The following is an 11,948-nucleotide window of genomic DNA, read 5'->3' on the forward strand; positions in this document are numbered from 1 at the left end:
TTTCCATATCTCAATACTTGCATACTGATGTAAGTCACTACTATTTAGACCAACAGAGAGGATTTAATAGTACACCTTGCTTTTGTGCAGCTCTCTTCAATATATAATTTGAAAGAAAGATTACTTTGTAGAACAACATCCGCATATTTTACATTATCAAACATAGGTATGTCATAATCCCCACAATAATTGCTTCTTTTTATGAAACACAACAATTTTACTTTTCGATGCATTATAAGTTAATCGCCATTTGGATGCGTAATTAACAACTGTATCTAAGGCTGTTTGCAGACCTTTAGGGCTGTAACTGATGAGAGCAGTATCATCAGCATGTAACACGCATGGTAAACTAACATTTCCTGTATCTAACTGCCGAAGCTCAGTTATGAGGTCTTTTATGTACACAATAAAAAGCCAAGCTGAGGTGAGGTGAGGTGAGGTGAATTGGGGTTTAATGTCGCGTCCAAGATTATTGCACTTATATAGCGACGTGCATGTACGTGTGTGTGTTTGTGTGGCTGCTTGTACTAGTCCGGACTGATGCCGATTTATAGTGCTAGCTCACTGAGATACCAATCCGCAGTTTAACATGAATAGTGAGTGAGTGAATATTTATAGTCACATCGGCAATATTTCAGCCATATCGTGACTAAATCAAGTTAGACAGTAATAATACATACAATGTTATTATAAAACCTGTCGTCAAAGGACAGTAAAATAACTAGATTATCACAGATGTATATTTTAAAACTAGTATTGAACCATAAAAAAGATATCACAATAAATAACAATACAGTATAAAAACGGGGCTAGGGATCGCCAGCAATTAAAGGTAGGCCACCATACTAGGAACCGTGGGGATTTACAATACTTCTGCTACCTGTACACGGTTCCCCAGCAGGATTTACGCCATCCCTTAGCTGCTGGCGATTATCATCAAGTTTAGCCAAATTAAAACAAACAAGTATGCTACGACTAAAACGGTAGTAGGAATAAACTTACTTCGAATGATGTGGTCTTACATACACTCTCGGGGGGACAATAATTTTACAGTACTTTAACCCCCTTTGAGGATATAGCCACTAACAATCTCAGTTACAAGTTAAACACTACTGATACAGTTAAATATTAACCATGTACACATATTCAAAATTTATCAAACGGTTCAATTTCTTTTAAAAAACTTAAATGAGACGAAACATTGTTAAAAAGATCCATAATTGATGTTGCACTGAAATATGTATCCCTTGTGATAGAAAAATCAATACAGTCAAGCAGTACATGCTTGACTGTGATTCTTTCATCACAACGGATACAGAATGGAGGATCCTCACCTTTCAATATATATTCATTAGTATACCTTGAATGGCCAATACGACATCGTCGCATAATGACCTCATCAAATCTGGACTGACAACCCAAGTAGGTATAACCAATATTTGGTTTAATTTCATGTATTTTATTGATACCTACTTGGGTGTCCCACTTCTGTTGCATGAGATCTTTGATGTAACATCTAATAACAGGTTTAATATCACTGTATGGGATTGGAAGTGGTGTCACAGATTTGTTGAGCGCTGCTTTTGCAGCTGCATCAGCCATAGTGTTACCAATTATTCCGACATGGCTGGGTAACCAACAAAAAACGATGTCGTATTGTCCAGTAGCAAGAACATTAAACAATTCAATTATTTCGATCAAAAGTGGATGTTTATATGACATGTTATGAATAGCCTGCAGGCACGAAAGAGAATCAGAAAAAATGATAAACTTCTGATATTTTGACTGTCTACTGATATATTTGAGAGCTACTAGAATGGCATTGGCTTCAGCTGTAAAAATAGAACAATTATCAAGTAATCTGGATGAGATAGTCCTGGATCCAGTGACATTGGCGCTGGCATAAGCGTCACCATCCTTAGGTCCATCTGTAAAGATTGATTTGTAAGTATCATAAGAGTTTCTGAATTCAGTATATTGTTGTTGATAAATCAGTTGGTTTGTTTCAGATTTCTTTAGTTTAGTTAAGGTTAGTTCTCCCTCTGGTTTCACTAACTGCCATGGCGGAGAAGACAAAAACTGAGTGAGGGCTATATTTTCAAGATTTATTATAGCAGCAGAAATATGAGATTGTATTCTTATTCCAAGTGGTGGGATAAGAGATGATTTGTTATTGTAGAGATTTTCGTAAAGGGGATTAAAAACACAGTCATATGCTGGATTCGCGTTATTAGAATGTAATTTCGAGATATATTGTAAAGACAATTTAATGCGACGGTGTTTTAGGGATGGCTCGTCAGCCTCCACATACAGACTATTAATGGGTGAAGTTCTGAAGGCACCAAGGCAAAGCCTCAGACCTTGATGATGAATTGTATCCAGTAATTTTAAATTACTTTAACAGGCTCCACCATAGATGATGGAGCCATAATCCAGTTTAGATCGGATAAGTGCTCTGTAAAGTTGGAGGAGGGTTTTCTGATCTCCTCCCCACTTGGAATTTGAAACAACTTTAAGCAAGTCATGTGCTTTCAGACATTTATTTTTCAAATCCTTGATGTGCGGTAAGAAGGTCAAATGATGATCCAAAATGATGCCCCAAAACTTGGCCTCCTTTACAACTTTAATAGGAGTGTCATCTAAAACTAGTTCTGGGTCTTTATGTGGTTTGTATTTTCTGCAAAAGTGGATACAGTTCGTTTTAGATTTTGAAAATTTAAAACCATTTTCTAATGACCATTTATGGATTTTATTGGGACACAATTGTAGTTGCCTTTACCACGGCATGAAATATTAAAATCATCCACGAATAGAGATCCATCAACTGAATCGTTTAAAACCTTAGATAAGCTATTTATTTTAATACTAAACAACGTGACTGACAAAATACTGCCTTGTGGAACACCCTGATCCTTATTATAATGACCAGACAGGGTAGAACCCACACGAACTTGAAATTGTCTGTCTGATAAACACTTCGATATAAATTGAGGCAAACGGCCTCTCAATCCAAATGATGTAAATCTTTTAAAATACCATGTTTCCATGTAGTGTCGTATGCTTTTTCTAGATCGAAAAAAATAGACACTGCATGCTACTTGTTAATAATGGCATTCTTAACGAATGACTCCAATCTAACCAAATGGTCAACAGTACTTCGATTTTTCCGAAATCCACACTGAATATTAGTAATTAGATTATTAGATTCCAAGTACCATGTTAATCTATTGTTGACCATGCGTTCCATGGTTTTGCAAACGCAGCTGGTCAATGAAATAGGTCTATAATTTGAGGGATCATTATGATCCCGACGAAGGGGTTGGGTATGGGAACAACTATGGCATCATGCCATGATGATGGAAAGTTTCCAGATGTCCAAATGTCGTCAAATATTAATAGAAGGGTTTCTAAACATGTTACTGGTAAGTGCTTCAGAAGTTGATAATGTATATTATCAGCTCATGTAGCAGTATCATGAGGTTGCCCAAGGGCAGTATGAAGCTCATGGATTGAAAATATTTCATTATAATCTTCCCCATTATCAGACTGAAAATTAATAGATTTCTTTTCTTGCTGTTTTTGATACTTTTGAAATTGGGGTACATTGTTAGATGAGGAAGAATGTTTAGCCAAAGTTTCACCAAGTTTATTTGCAATATCTTAAGTATCCGTCAATAATTCATCCCCATTTTTAAGATGTTGAATGCTAGATTTAGAACCCTTACCTTTAATTTTTTGGATCATGTTCCATACTTTCGACATAGGCGTACGTGAGTTTATCTTTGAAACATAAGCCCGCCAAGATTGGCGTTTGCTTTGCTTAAAGATGCGCCTGGCTTTAGCATTTAAAATTTTGAAAGTATTCAAATTATGTACCATAGGATGGCGACGGAAATAATGTTCAGACTTTTTCCGAGCCTTCCTAGCTTGTTTGCAGTCAGCAGTAAACCATGGTTTACGTATGTGTGTAACCGTAGAGGACTTAGGGATACACGCATCAGCTATTTTGTATAGTTCAGCAGAGAACAGTTGTACAGGGTCAGAAACATTGATAAACAGATCTGGTTTTAACTTGTCAGATGAAAGAATTTCAAATAAAGGCCAGTTGGCTTTAGTGAAGTTCCATCGTGGTGATGGAGGGACATCGAATGGAAGTACAGCTTTGAGAATGGTTGGAAAATGGTCACTTCCACACAGGTCATCATGGACTGACCATTCAAACTCATTCAGCAGATCAGAGTCCGTAATTGACAAATCCAGGGAAGAGTATGTACCTGTACCAGGATGTAAATAAGTGTTTGAATTATCGTTAAAAATACATAAATTGTTGTTGGAAATAAAATCTTCCAATACTTTACCTTTATTGCTAGAATGTGCACTTCCCCATAGGGGGTTGTGTCCATTCAAATCACCATGATGATGCAGGGCTTAGGTAGCTGGTCATAAAGTGCCTTGAGATCAACCTGATGTAGAGATGAAGACGGAGGAACATAGAGAGAGCACAATGTTATAACAATGTGCAATGTCACACGGACAGCAACAGCCTGTAGTGGGGTATTCAGAGAAACAGGGCTGTGGATGACACCCTGCTTCACCAAGATTGAAAACCCTCCAGTGGCTTTAGACCCTGGAGGAGAAAAGAAATTATACGAATTATATTGTCGTATATCAAGTTGATCGGTATCTTTAAAATAGGTTTCCTGTAAACAAAATGTTGATGGTTTAAAATCTTGTATCATCAACAACTGTAAATCATTAAAATTATTCTTTAGTCCTCTACAATTCCACCGAATAAGGGTATGTGAGCTGGTCATGGTGGCTCAATTGGAGATCGGGACCGGGATGGTGGCCCGCTCCCATCGACTAGGAGTGAAGGACTAACCTCCATCTCCAAAGGTTCAAACTGATTGTGAACCTTTACAAGGGATGATTGAGTGTCAGGCACCTCCAAGTGCTGGAGGGCCCTGGCTTTTTTTTCAATTGCTTCTTTGTTTGTTTGGTTTTAAAGAGGGGCTTCACCGTGTACTATTTCTTTGACAGTTTCTGGCTCAGATGATGGGTCTGAGGCTGGTTCTGATGTTGGATGTGATGTTAAAACGTCCGTCTGAGTGGCCGATGTAGTTAAAGTTAACGAGAGATCTGAGTTTGTTCATCAAGGATGAGCTGTTTATTCACCCAAGATAGTGAAGTTTGGCATGAAGTCGAGATCATAGAAGGTCTGACAACAGGGGCCGCAGAGGAAATTGAGGATTGAGAGGAAACTGCAGATGAGTACGTAATAGTAGAATGATTTTGAGCAGGGACCAACTTTTTAGCTTCAAAGTAAGAGATGTTGTTGGTGTGTTTTATTTTTTGAATTTTTGTTTCACGTTCATATCTGGGGCAGGACTTGGATGAGGCCAAGTGTTCTCCGTTGCAGTTAGCACACTTGATGGTATTGCTGCACTCAGAGCCCTCATGAGCTCCACCACAACGGGAACACGCCTTGTTGTTACGACAGAACTTGGCCCCATGACCAAACTGTTGACATTTGAAGCAACGGAGTGGATTTGGTACGTATACCTCCACTCCGATGTTAAAGTATCCAGCTTTCATATTCTGAGCAGATGCAAGGGCAAATGTAAACAGATAAGTATGTAACTTAGTAATACTGCCATCTACTTTCTTTTTGGTAAATCGCTTCACAGCAATTATACCTTGATTTTTTAGGCTCAGCTGTAATTTCCTCCTCACTCATATCGGAAAGACAACGAGCCCGGTCTCTAACTATGCCTCGACAGGAGTTCAGTGTACTGTGCACTGAGACAACAACTTGTGTATTCACAAACTGCTTCAATTTCAAAAGATTGTCAGATTGTTGTCTCATTGCACATTCCACTAACAGTGAACCGCTACGGAGGCGTGTAACGTTCTTGACTTCTCCACAGACGCCTTTAATGCCCAAGGAGATGGCAAATGGGTTTAGTTTCAAGGGATTGTCATCAGCAGATGAGATAACAATTAACCTTGGCCACGAGTCAACAATGTCAGGAGAGCCTTCATCAGATGATAAAGATTCCACAAGTCTACGTTTATTTTTCGATGAACCAGATGGAATGGGAAGAGCCATGGTGTAAGAAAAGGTTTCGACATCCCTGCTCATCACCCGCCATGGTGCAGTGGAAGCCAGTCCGCAACATCAGGGCTACAAGGATGTTATACTCCAGAAATAAAGACGTGAATAGCTGTCGTTAATAAAAGAGAAATGTAAGGCTGGTTCCGCCCATGGCATTTTCTTATAAAAACACAGAATTCAGCGGTCCGTGTCACCAGATTGGCCCATGAGCCACCGCCTTCTGGCATAGGACTCTAGGCAAAATTAAAATTTCCACAATCAAGGGTATGTCATATCCTGATCAAAAATAGTTTTATATTTCGAAATATTCAAATATACCATGCACAGGGCATGATAGAATCGGGCCAATTCTACCACCCGTCCAGGTGAAGTAAGTGGTGTGTTGGGCAAAAGGAACACTGTTCCTGGCTCCAGTGCCCTCAACCACCAGAATCCCGTCCTCCACCGACACAGGGGCGCAACCAACGGCAAACAGGTTGCCCAATTTGGTCGCCTTTTACGACCAGCAATGGGGTGCTGTGGAAACATTCAGCCCCGGTTCCACACGGGGGAAGAGCTATTAGCGTTATCCAGCACTCACCAAGGGGAGGTTGCTCTTCACGACTGCCTTTAAGATAAATACCCCACTCAGACACAGTATACTAACCAGTACCGACCAGTCCTTGTTTTAGTCCCTTAATGCCGAGCGCCAGACAGGGTAACAACAAGTACCATCTTTTAACGTCTTTTGGTATGACGCGGTCGGGGATCGAACCCCGGACCTTCCGCTCTCCGTAAAATTATGTAAAATTAAATTTTCGTTGTGTTCATTGAAATTCCTGCATTCTGATTAGCTGAATTGGTCACGTGTTATTGCATTCACTTCCCAGTGAATGTTAAAAAAGAAGCCACGCCCACCGAGGTGCACTAATTTTATTACTGCAGAATGTCACGGAATCCGAATATTACAGTCGAGGGAATTCCCTTTCTGATCACGCGTATCGTCATGCACGTGCCATTTAGCGACATTTATGCATATTTCATTGTCCAAACTACCCTTTGAAACCGAAGGCCGAGGATGAATGATACCGTAACAGCAAACGTGCAGGCTCACTCGCCTGTTTTTTCCCGCTCGCCTCGGTTCAACTTTCATGTCTTCTTGTTTCATTTCTAACTAGCATTTTTCCAACTGTGTTTTCACGTTTACAGGGAAGTAATGTTTGAATCTGGCGGTAACTGACCATGTCATTTGAAACAGCCGCCTTCTCCTGGGCATATTTCTTCCGGTTCGTTACAATCTGACTGTTGCAGTTCTCATTTTAACTTAATTCAACCATTTTATAGCGTTATTGAAATATTTCGCCCTGCACGAGACAATTTGACCCATGGGCGAGAATATTTTCCTTTGCACAACAGTTTTAGTTTCGCAAATACATGAAGGTGTGTCTACAAGCATGACACATGATTCAACTCATTTTAACTTAATTCAACTAATTTGTGGCGTTATTAGAATATTTCGCTCATGTTTTCGTCAGTCCCTTCAAAGCATTAACTAATTGTGTGCAAAGTATATTGTATCATGTAAAATATACTTTATAGTATATCATTTCATTACTATTTAAAAAAGGGTCTTTAGTTGGATGTTTCCCTCATTGAAGTTTTAAAAATTTCACCTGTTTTACATATTGTAACGATCTTTAATGAACCCGGCCTTAAAATGAAATCATATCATGTACGAAAATAGAAATCATATCAGCACAAAAAGAGAAAGTGCATGAATCATAAAACTCGCAATAGATATGCGTAGCCTACGCACGCACATGAGTCCCATTCCACAGTCTACAACACACTAAAAACTGTCAAACAAGTTTGGGTATCGCTTGTGTTCAAGGCAAGCTGTTTAGTACAATAATGTTTTATTAAAATCTATTTCAATTTGTTTTCACAATTTTCCCTATTTCATTCCATGCATGTTTATATTGGTACATCTTATTGCTCATGTTCCCAAGTATTATAATACACTTAAATGTTTCTTTCTTCCTAATCTAACGTTATAACATTTCAGGTCATTATTATCATCTAATACACAAGAGATCATACCAAGACATTTTGTATTCGGTTTTATGGTCTATGCGGTCTTAAAATTGATTTTATTAGTCTTTAAATCTTATGTCTAGTGCATATTTTCGCCACAGGAATGTTACATCCAGTTGAGGACTGTATACGACATACGTTAGTCTGTTAACGAACTTTTTACAATTTATATTTTGAATAAGCCAATAATATAGAGTGAGTGAGTGAGTGAGTTAAAATAGAACGTCACATCGGCATTATTTCAGCCATATCGTGACGAGAAAAAGTACTATATTCAAATTAGATATACTTAGACTATAAAAACCTGTCGTCGAAGGACAGTAAAATAACTAGATTTATCACAGATTGTATGTCAAACTAGCAGATAACCATAAAAATATAACTCCACATGCAACAATACAAGATACAAATGAGCTATAGATCGCCAGCCACTGAAGGTAGATCACCATACTAGGGTAAATGGGGACTTACAATGCCTTTGCTACCTGCATGGACCCCAGCAGGATTTACACCATCCCTTCAGTCATTGGCGATTGTACGTAAGTTTTAACTACAATTAAAATGACAAAAATTCTACGTTTAAAAACGTAGTAGAAGTAAATATTCTTTGAATGACAGGGACTTACGATATCCTCTCAGGGGGACAATGATTTTACAGTACTTTAACCCCCTTCGAGAATACTGCCACTAACAATCTCCGATATAATTTAATTCTACTAATTCTAAAAAGCTATTTCTTTATACAAAACATATTAACAAAATTTATGGTACAATTCTATTTCTTTTAAAAAGGCAATAATTAAATGAGAACTAATCGTAGTAAAAAGATCCCTTATAGATGAAACCTTGAAATATTTATCCCTTGTGATGGAAAAATCAACACAATCAAGCAGGACATGCTTGACGGTGATTCTTTCATCACAAGGGATACAATATGGAGGATCCTCACCTTTTAATAGATATTCGAGTGTATATCTACTATGGCCAATACGACATCGTCGTAAAATGACCTCTTCAAAACTGGACCGACAACCCAAGTAGGTGTAACCGATATTTGGTTTAATTTCATGTATTTTATTGATACCTACTTGGGTGTCCCACTTCTTTTGCATCAGATGACGGATGTAAGATCTAATTGTAGGTTTATTATCACTATATGGGATAAGAAGTGGTGTCACAGTAAGCCGTTAATACGCCAGTTGTGACAGGGATGATGGTATAGTAGTTGTAGCAGACAGATTGACAGCCCTTGTTACGTGCGTCACTATGTTATATAAGTGCGACATTGGCCTTGTTGATTGTTGCTATACTTTGAGGATTTCTGTGGCCAGTGGCGGACGTAATTCAAACTCCTTCCACTCAGACGCCGCATCAAAGATATTTGTGTACCGATTACATATGTCTAACGGACAGGGTGGGGTGGTAGTTCACCGGGCGACACTGTGTATATTGGGTGGCGCCTTTGATATCGCCTCACAACATACTTTTAATGAATGACAAATTAAACGATGATACACATCAGGATCGCGGATAAAATACAAGATTCGTTCCCATTGAATATATCAAGGCACCAATTCATCTGTCATAAACCTGTTGTCTTTGTGGTTAATATATATATCTACAAATTAACGAAAGTATGTAATACAGTTATCCACAATATATATATAAACTCAAGTTTTGAGTGAATGTTATGACACAAAAGCAACTTTTAAATGCATTGCCACTTTTGGTATGAAAATGTGAACAGTTCAGAAAAACAACAACCTTCTTATGATAATTCTCATATTCTCATTAGTACGTTGTATCTGATTACAGTGTCGGCCTTATTTACAGGTGATTCTACAATACCTGCTCTCGTTCAATTACAATCTACCACACCAAGCATGAATAAAACGTTATACAGGTGTTGTTGTGCAAGGTATTTGCCCACAGCAACACCTGTATAACTGTCTATTTTGTCGGGGCCAGAAGGAACACACCGTCAACGTAAAGCAATACAGAAACGTGTAGGTCGTCCATAATGACACCCTCCCTCAGGTCGTTGATATCAGTCCCTAGGTCATTTATACAGAGAGTTAATAACGTGGGTGACAGTAAACAGCCCTGCTTCACACTTTCAGACGCATCAAAGAAAGGGGTCATCTTACCCTAGACACGCACAGCACATTTGTATCGTTCTGTACATTTTACCATTTACATTTACGCCCGCTTTCCTCAGTAACTTTGGACAATCTAACTTCGAACGTTATTCAGGGGAATATTAGTTCTAATCAGTAACTATTTAACAGAGTATACTCACCGACAAAAGAAACGCCAATGCCATACATGTTGGTTAATATATTAAGAATTACTCATTTTCAAGATATATTGGATTGGTTCGATGCACAAACGAACATACTGTTATGTGAACCGACGCTCGACTCGAGATGCTCGAGATGCACCATTTGTCTTGCGTCGGATTAGCGTGTAAAGATTTGATAAGAATAAAGACACTCTGTGGTAACATTTGACTGATTGTTAGTTTGGGCATTAATTGGTATACTTTGGAAACATCTCATCTTAACTTACATACTTCTCCATATGTTTCTATAGGTCGCGTTTCTTTTGGCGGTGGGTATATATAACTGATTTTAGACTTGGCGAAAATGCTATTCTTGTGATGTTTGGTAATGCTCTCTTTGGTTATAATATGGATATTTTATGTAGATTCAGTTAAATCAAACCAGAATGCTCATCTTGGTATGACGTCAAAGACTGTCGAAATGGATTGGAACTATAATTGAAGTTATTACTTAGTGTGCTCGAATAGTATACAGCGGTATCCGTTTTGGTGTTTGGAGACTTAAACGGCAGAACTAGGAGAGACGACGTCGACGGTTACGTCACAGATGTGGTATGTTAAGGGGGAGGATCTTTTTCGTGTCGGTTCAACGCCTTTGAAAACCAAGATTGCCCTCCAATCACAAGTTAAACACGTTTGGTACATGCCTAATGGAGTTGTGTTCACTGTGCGTCGATATACATATATGACCTTGGGTCATATCTCTCCACAATCACGCCTCGTAACGACAAAGGCTGTGTAAAGGTTGCAATTCTCATTCTCCACGTTCCAATGTCCACACACATGATTGTAGTAGTCTTACACACAAATCCTATATGATAGATAACGAGTTGTAATAAATATGCTCACTGTGTTTGGAAAATATCAGCTCAACCGCCAACACCTTGCCTGTACCCCGCAACCATGTTTTCGCATGATGAAATTAACATCAAAATGTTTGAAATTCGTTATCCTAATAAAATAAATGGACAGATTTTTCAGTCAAATTTAACTGAATATTTACTACTACTGAGGTGAACAAAATGGCCAAGTATACCCTCTACCCATGGCTACATTTTTTGGAGAATTTACTTGATACATTACGATTATCTGAAATATATTTATAACCTTCTTCATTCTCAACAACATGGCCATCCTCAAATGTCAAAACACATACATAGAGATCACGGAGGGCAGACAAATTATCAAAATACTATATCATCAAACCTTAAATTCAAACCTTACTTTGAAAAGCATATAATTTTCCAAAATCATTAATTTACCTATCCTAATATTCAGAACGTCTCACCATAATCTACCAATAGAAAGAGGGCGTTTCTTCGTTATCTGATGAGGTGTCAAGCCCTCAAGCCACAACGACTTAAACGAATTAAATATCACGAACGGCCAAATATTTTAACATTCTACAGATCAATGACT

The sequence above is a fragment of the Haliotis rufescens genome, unplaced genomic scaffold, assembly GCF_023055435.1.
Source record: "Haliotis rufescens isolate VD_foot unplaced genomic scaffold, xgHalRufe1.0.p SCAF_1, whole genome shotgun sequence".
NCBI classification, from domain to species: domain Eukaryota; kingdom Metazoa; phylum Mollusca; class Gastropoda; order Lepetellida; family Haliotidae; genus Haliotis; species Haliotis rufescens.